The sequence below is a fragment of the Spermophilus citellus genome (assembly GCF_964194105.1).
Source record: "Spermophilus citellus genome assembly, chromosome: 2".
Lineage (NCBI taxonomy): Eukaryota > Metazoa > Chordata > Mammalia > Rodentia > Sciuridae > Spermophilus > Spermophilus citellus.
The window spans coordinates 142461926-142470358 of NC_138183.1; the positions used below are offsets into that span (position 1 = coordinate 142461926).

Consider the following 8433-nt stretch of genomic DNA (forward strand, 5'->3'; position numbering starts at 1 on the left):
AGACAAATTGCGTGGGCTCTCTCTCATCCAGTGAGGAGGTCCATGGAACAGGGTAGAGAAGAGAGTGGCTGAGGAGTCACTAATCAAGACCTCTGGAAACGAAGGTGGAAGCAGGTCTGATTTTATTGCACATTTACAATGTATATAAACTCAGGCAGTAGGTAAGCAGATTATAGGCAGCCACCAACACAATGTCTTGCTAACTGTCCTTGCAGCAACCAGTCAAAGAGTGGGCCCTGGAGCAAGCACAGGGACCATAACACATGGCCTCACGCCCAGGGCTGTGCCTACAGGGTAAGTGGTTTACCACTCATGTGCCTATGGTGGGGGGTGGTTTGCCACTCAGATGCCCTTAACGTATGCCATGTATGCAGTACTCCATGCATGTGTCCCCACATCTCACCCCTCTGACTGTGCTGCAAGGACTTCAGCCAGCATTGCTGTTTTTTGTTAGATGGCTTTTATATGGTTATACAAGCATCTCACAACAACACAAGAAAAATTTATCACTGCCATAAACAGCAAGGCCAGGGTAATTCGTGGTTTACCACTCATGTGCCTATGGTGGGGGGGTGGTTTGCCACTCAGATGCCCTTAACGTATGCCATGTATGCAGTACTCCATGCACGTGTCCCCACATCTCACCCCTCTGACTGTGCTGCAAGGACTTCAGCCAGCATTGCTGTTTTTTGTTCGATGGCTTTTATATGGTTATACAAGCATCTCACAACAACACAAGAAAAATTTATCACTGCCATAAACAGCAAGGCCAGGGTAATTCCACTATAAGAATTAGTTAATTTGGCTATTAGGTTTCTCCAATGTTCAGTTAATCCCTGGAAGAAAGAGGAGGTTGTCAAGATAGATCTTAGTCTCATTGATTTTTTTGACAATTGCCTTGGTAAGGTTATACATAATCATAACATCGTTAGGGTCCCAAGCACCCTTAATATACTGAGAAAAACTGGAGAAGTGTAAGATTACATTTTCAGATACAGATATTGGGTTGTTAGAGTCTGTAAACAAGTCAGGATGGTGCCTGGCATTTTGCCAGAGAAATGTTAGGGTCTGTAAACAAGTTAAGATGGCACCTGGCAAAATGCCAGAGGGTGTGGTTTGTGAAGTAACGCCAGCGAGCCATTAAGTGTGGAGATTCCTTATTGGTTGACTGCTGTATCGAGTTTATGTTAATTAGATAAGCTGTGTGGAATGTATAAATACCCCTCCTGTCCTCCAATAAACAGCTTCCACTCCTGCTGTATCAACGTACACAAGTTGTTCGTCACCCCCGGTTATTTTGCTGCAGCAGGACTGTGGCATTGGGTGACATAAATGCAATGAAATTCAGAGTCACAAGTGAGCCTTTGCAACATAAACAGAATATCTAGTTGTTCCTGGTGGAGGTCTTGTTCTTGCTGAATGACTAAAATAGCAGCTTGGGACAGTTAATTCAAGTCATTTTGAACAGCAAAGGCTTCTGCCATGGCAGTAGACAACTTGTTTACAGTCTGAGCAGTCTGGATACTCTAAGTGAATCAGCCGCAGTGGCTGTGGCATTGATGGTGGCCACCAGGGCAGTAATCCCAGCCATGATGAGGCTAATTGCATGCCTTGTCCTGTGCAGGATCTCATTCAGAAGATTCTCCATCTCCATGTCCCCCGGACTCCTCCACTCTCTAGACAGGTTCACTGGAAGTCAGATTGCACAGGGGGCACTCTGAGGATAAATATATGTTTAGCTTTCATAGCAAAGGTTAGACAATTTGTGAGCCAGCAGGATGTGTTGACTGCACAAGGGATCTCTGTATGAGTGATATTTATGCCAATAGTACCATTGATTATTAGCATGGCAAAGGGTGGCATAACACAAGCTTGAATATAGTGGGTATGGGTATAATTTGGCATAAAAGCAAATCCATAGTGAGGGTCTGAACTCATTATTAGTCCATTCATCCAGCCAGCTGCTGCTCATTTGATGGGTCTAGCAGCCAGAAATATTGGTGTGATATCTATAATGCTAGAAGTTGCAACACTGAAGACCTGATTAAAAGCAAGTCTTTCTTGACTTAATTAAAATGTCTTTGGCCATCTCCTTGCCTTGGCATCCTCCTAGTTAACTGTAAACTCAAAATCACAGGGAAATAAGAAAGGTAAGGCTTTTCTTTAGAAAAGGATTTTATCAATAAGTTGACAAACATAACAGATTTCCTACCGGCTGATAATAGTGAGAAGTGAATTTTTACTAAAATTTCTGTTAATTCAATGAGAAGTTGCCTAGCTCTAGACTGGGACTCTGGCAACCTGGGTTCTGAGTTGAATGGATAGTCACTGTTTACCATCATGGTAAAAGATGGCCTACCTCTCATAATGCCACCATCTTGAACAAGACCAATTTTTTGAACCCCACTTCCTAACATAAAAACAACCTTCCTCTTTAGATTCATAAGAGAATTAAACAAAGTGTGGCTGGGGCCTACACGTATTACTTGAATATTTGAAAAGAATATGACTTCTGCAACTGAAAAATTCAGTGCCTATTTGAGTTGTTTCTAGTTTTTGATTACTGTGAATAAACATGCTGTAAACATTAGTATACAAGCCTTTTTTCCCTTTTTTTTTAAGAGAGAGTGAGAGAGGAGAGAGAGTGAGAGACAGAGAGAATTTTTAATATTTATTTTTTAGTTCTCGGCGGACACAACATCTTTGCTGGTATGTGGTGCTGAGGATCGAACCCGGGCCGCACGCATGCCAGGCGAGCGCGCTACCACTTGAGCCACATCCCCAGCCCCCCTTTTTTCCCTTTTTACAAATTTGAAGTAGGGCTGGGGTTGTGGCTCAGTGGTAGAGCGCTCACCCAGCATGCATGAGACACTGGGTTCAATCCTCAGTACCACATAAAAGTAAAATAAAGATATTGTGTCAACCTAAAAGACAAATATTTTTTAAAAATTTGTGGTATACATATTTATGATAAAAGGCACACAGTGTAATTTTAGGTGTTCAGATAGGGGGTTCTGAGAACTGCAGACACCCATATTACACTACTGACAACAAGATGCCAAATATTTTTTTAATACTTATTTTTTAGTTATAGGTGGTGCTGAGGATCGAACCCAATGCCTCACGCATGCTAGGTGAACGCTCTACCTCTGAGCCACAATCCCAGCCCCAAGATGCCAAATATTTCTAACACCCTGTTGAAAGTTCCCTTCTGCTCCTTTTTAAGAAAAAAAAAATCATACGATCAAGTGATTTGTCTCCATTAGTCTTCATAACTGAGATTTTATTGGCTATATTGAGACATTTCACTTTGTACACAATTCTTAACACATGAACCATAAATCTAAAAAGATTTATACTTGCCAGGAGCAGTGGTGCATGCCTATAATCCCAGTGGCTCTGGAGACTGAGACAGGAGGATCATTAGTTCAAAGACAGCCTCAGCAATGGCAAGGTACTAAGCAACTCAGTGAGACCCTGACTTTAAATAAAATACAAAATAGGGCTGGGGACAAAAAAGACTTATACTGATTCTTTTCAGTTATTCCAATGACTTTCCAGCTTTGAATTTGGAGGCAAATTATCCTTAAGAGAATAGCGAATACCACTATCTTTGAATGCTGCTGTTATTTAGGTCTCATTAATTGATAACTTTGTCATACATACTACATACTCAAATTTTCCATCTTTCACATCACATTAAAAAAATTATTAGGAAAACTAGATTCCTATGACCGAAGATGTTACAGAGTACACATAATTTGACAGCAGTAATCCAGGAGTGGTCTTCTTTAGGAAACCACTATTAAAAATTCTATAGGAAATTCTATTAAAAAACACAGGAATAGAAGTAATTTAAAATGTTCAAGACATTAAATGCAGGACTGTGACTCCAAACTGCCATTTAATATGCTTTGTATTGTAGGATATAAAACTAACTCCCTGCTTATGAAGTGTTAAGCTGATACCAGACATGGTCCAAGCCGTCCATAATTCAATATCCCACTATTTTATGTTGTATCCCAAACTAAACAACTGGCAAATGATTTCACTTCTTAAAAAAAAAGGCACTTACACTTAAAAAAAAATGGGAGGAGGTGTGATTCCCTCTTTTTTAGAGATGTTTTTAGAACTACTAAAAAACTTGCTTTTACAAAATAGTTGATAAAAAAGACATGGCATATTAACAGACTTGGCTTCTTTCTCTTCTGCTTCATCAGAGGCTGGACTCTCCTCATTTTCAAATTCTCCATTTTCTGCAGGTAAATCTTCTTTTGTTTCTTGGTTAGCCACTTCAGCCTGTTTTCCCTTTGCTATCCTTTTCTCTTTTGTTTGAATATTTTTGTCTGAGTATTTAGCCTTGCCCACTACCTTCCTGGGCTTGGTGTCTGACTTGTCAGGAGCAGGTTTAGCTGACAACCTGGCCAACCTCCTCTTGGGCTCCTCTTTCACCCGAGCTGACCTTTCTTTTGGGCATCCTGGTGGGCACCGGAGCCTTCCAAAGCTGTGCTGCCTGGTTGCTGCTGCTCTCCATTGTTTTCTTAATTCAATGAATTGCACTGTTTCCAAATGTTAATCCTTGCATTCCTTATATAAATGCCTTGGTCATGACACTGGCAGAGTCACACTTCAAACACAGAATGCAAGGCTCTGCTGCCTCCCCTGACACCAAAAAGAACAAATGGTATAAAAGTAGATGAGGGGAAATGGTGTGATGGATGGCCCTAAAAGACAGAGTTGCATGGATAATATAACACAATTTCCCAAACCTGTAAGCCAGATCTTTAAAAGCTGTTGATAACTCAGTTCCAGCCTTCCTTCTCACAGCCATTCTCTTATATCATTATAATTTATTTGAAATAACTCTGTATCCACAGAGGTACACACTATTGAAGTACTTTTTTGGGGTACTTCTTATATTAGGGGTTGTTTGGTAACACAGTTTCTCAGCTTTAAAATATATATATGAGTTCTGGGGGTGTAGACAGCTTGCTTAGGATATAGTATGTGTGAAGTCCTGGGTCCCATCCCCAGCAACGCATTTAAAAAAATTTGTTTTCATATATAAAAAGAATTTTTCACTGGACATAGTCTAAGATGATGCACCACTTTACTGTATCACAGCTTATATTCTCTATGCCTTCTTTCTTCACTTGAGAAATAAAGACAATAATATGCTTATCCTGTTAGGCTGTTCTGAGGATATGAAATAAAATTAATGTCTTGGTATCATGCCTCATACCTAGCAAGTATGTATGGAGCATGAAGAAAAATGCATGCCTACAATGCTGAGACTGTGTTAGGCAGAAGTACGTAGGATGACAGCCACAGTTCCTGGTCTCAAGGGGCCTGTAGTATTTCTTATATTCTGAGTTGTCTGGTAACACATTCTCAGTTTAAAAAAAAAAAAATGACAATTTTATTTTGCCTTTATATTTAAGAAAAAAAGAGAAATTTTCACTGGGTATAGAAACTAGGATAATAGTTTTTTTTTTTTCTTTTAGGACTGTAGAGATGTCACTACATCATCTTGTAGTCTCCATTATTTCAGATAAAAGCAGCTATCACCTTGGAAGAAACTGTGTGTGTGTGTGTGTGTGTGTGTGTGTGTGTGTGTTTCTTCTCTTAACTACTTTGAAGATATTTTCTGTATCTTTGTTTTTAGCACCTTGATGATAATGAGCTTGGGTATGTTTTTGTGTTGATCCTATTTGAAATTAACTGAAATTCCAGGATCTGTGGGTTGCTATTTATGATAAAATTTGGAATAATTTAGTTAATATTTCTTCAAGTATTTTTCTCCCTTTCCCCTACCCCTTCTGGAACTCCACTACAAGTTAGATTTCCTGACACTAGTCCATAAATCACTGAGCTTTAGTGTTTTTTTCCTCCCAATCTTTTTCTCTGTTCTTTGGTTTGAATGATTTATCTTGGTCTATCACATTCCCTCATTCTGTCTTCTATTCTTCTCACCAATTAGTTTACTGAATACTATAACTTTTAATTCCAAAGTTTCTATTGTTTTACAGCCCTCAATTTCCAAATCTCTTCAGAAATTTCCCATCTGTTCACCTATTACATCCATTTTTTTTAAACTGTAGACCCTAACGTGTTTATCATAGTTTTTAAAAGTCTTTGCTAATTTCAACATGTGGGTTGCTGGAGGGTCTCTAAAAACTGATTTTTCTCTTGCATATAAAAAGACATACTGGAAAAGTTTCATTTAAAAAAATGTTTTTGTGGTACTGAGGCTTGAACCCAGGGGCTCTACCACTGCATTACATTCTAGTCCTTATTTATCTATTTCTTTCTTTCTTTTGAGGCTAGCTTATGCAATTTAGCAAGGATCTTGTTGAACTGCAGGGGCTATCCTCAAGTTGTGATCCTCCTGCCTCCACCGTGAAAGTCACTAGGATTATAGATGTGTGACGCTGGGCCCAGCTGGAAGTGCTTCTTCAAATGTTGAGCATGATACAACCAGGAGATTCTGGTCCTGTTATCTTTCTCTGCAGAGTGATTTCTGTTTTAGCAGGCATTTTCTGAAGGATAACTTTGAATTTATGGAGGATTAATCTACACTTTTCTTGAAACAGATCTATTTTGGTATGGTGCCCAGTCCTATGGTCATTCCCTAAGTGTGGGGACACAATTTTTATTCTAGGTTGTACTCCTCTAGATTTCAATGGAAAGTTCAAGGTGTTGACCAAGCTGTTCTAATTTGGCAGGTCTCAAACTGCAACATGTCTCCTGGTGGTGGGTAGCAGCTGAAAGTTCAGCAGTTTCTCCTTCCTTGTTTCCTCCTTGGGTCCTGAAAGTCTTACTCATCAGAGTACAAGGGTCAACTAAATCTTTTTGTTCTTGCAGTGCTAGGGACTGAGCCTTGAACCCAGGGCCTTGTGCATACCATACAAGTAGCTGTACCATTATCAGTTGTGTTTAGTCACAGATTTTTTGTTGTTCCTGACTTCCAGGATTTTTCTGTTCAATTTCTAGTTGCTCTGTAGATCTCAAACTCTTTAGGCCAAATGTACAACTTTCTGCTTGGCTTCTAATTACTACTGTTCCTTGTGTACACTGGAAGATACCTTCAGAAGGCAAGATATGATACATATCTTTCCTGTATTTTAAAAATCAAAATTTCTCTAGTTTTTACCTACTCTGTCTGGTTGTTCTTTGGTGATTTCAGACACTTATTTTACATATTTTAAGTTTATAATTTTTTTCCTGTACAAGATTTGATCTAATATAAGCTATTCTACTGTTACTGGAATTGAATACTTCTCATACCTCAAAATTTGGGAGGAAAAACTCCAAAATCATGTAAGATAAATCACCTTTAGTTGAGACATGGATAAAAACAAAATAGTACAAGGAAAAGTGTTTGGGGTATTCATGCCTCTTCTCTACCCACCCCCCCCCCCGCCTCTTTGATATAAAGTGTATGCTGCCCAGCTGGCTTCAGACATATAATTCAACCCATATTTTATTTAATCATTTTAACATTTAATTTTTTCCTAATGTTATTTCACTCAGACAATATGACATTTCTCAAAATGGCCCAAGTTTTCTGTTCCCCTGTAATCTATGACTTCACCTCCTATCACAATCCCCATAGTGGGGCTATCCAAGTGCTTTGTGACTCAGAGCTTTTGTCCTAGCAGTTCTTCGTGACATTCTTATTCCAGAAGCCACATGGTTCTTCTCCTCTTTTCAGTTTCCACTTAAATGTAAAATTTTTAGAGGCCTTCCTTACCTTGCTTAAAACTGTACCCTACACACATACACTTTCTACTCCTGCATTTCTTTCTCCATAGCATCTTATATTTTCTTATAGTCAGTCTTTCCCACAAAGGACTGTAAACTCCACGAAGACAGGGACTTTTGTTTTCATTCTGTGGTGTATTCCTAGCATCTACTATAGCTAACTCTGACTTGGTGGGTGATCAGTAAAAAAAAAAAAATTTTTTTGGTAGTACTGAGATAGAACCCAGGGATGCCCTACCACTGAACTGCATCCCTAGCTGTTTTTGTATTTTTTAATATTTATTTTTTAGTTATAGATGGATGCAATATCTTTATTTTATTTTTTATGGTGCTGAGGATCAAACTCAGTCCCTCACGCATGGTAGGTAAGCACTCTACCTCTGAGCCACAACCCAAGCCCTATTTGTTTTTTTTTTTTTTTTTTTTTTTTTGAGTCAGGGTCTTGCTAAGTTACTGAGGCTGCCTTGAACTTATGATCCTCCTGCCTCAGGCTCCCAAACTGCTGGAATTATAGGTGTGCACAACATTTATTATTTAAATAACTCCTGCTAACTGATTTTAATTTGGCTTTCCCTTCCTTCACCTCACCCACTAGAATGGAAACACCAGTATCAGTTTCTTTGTCTTAGTGTCATTCCCACTGACTAATACATAATTTCATATATAGTA

The 8433-nt window shown here is 39.0% G+C and overlaps 1 pseudogene across 1 annotated transcript; it reads right to left on the reverse strand.

Moving 5' to 3' along the window:
- Positions 1–1501: 1501 nt before the first annotated feature.
- LOC308641622 (non-histone chromosomal protein HMG-14-like) lies at positions 1502–4477 on the reverse strand (annotated as a pseudogene). Its single transcript has 2 exons — positions 4193–4477; positions 1502–1676 (listed from the first exon to the last, which is right to left on the reverse strand). The product of its transcript is annotated as a non-histone chromosomal protein HMG-14-like (transcript).
- Between the last annotated feature and the right edge of the window lie 3956 nt (positions 4478–8433).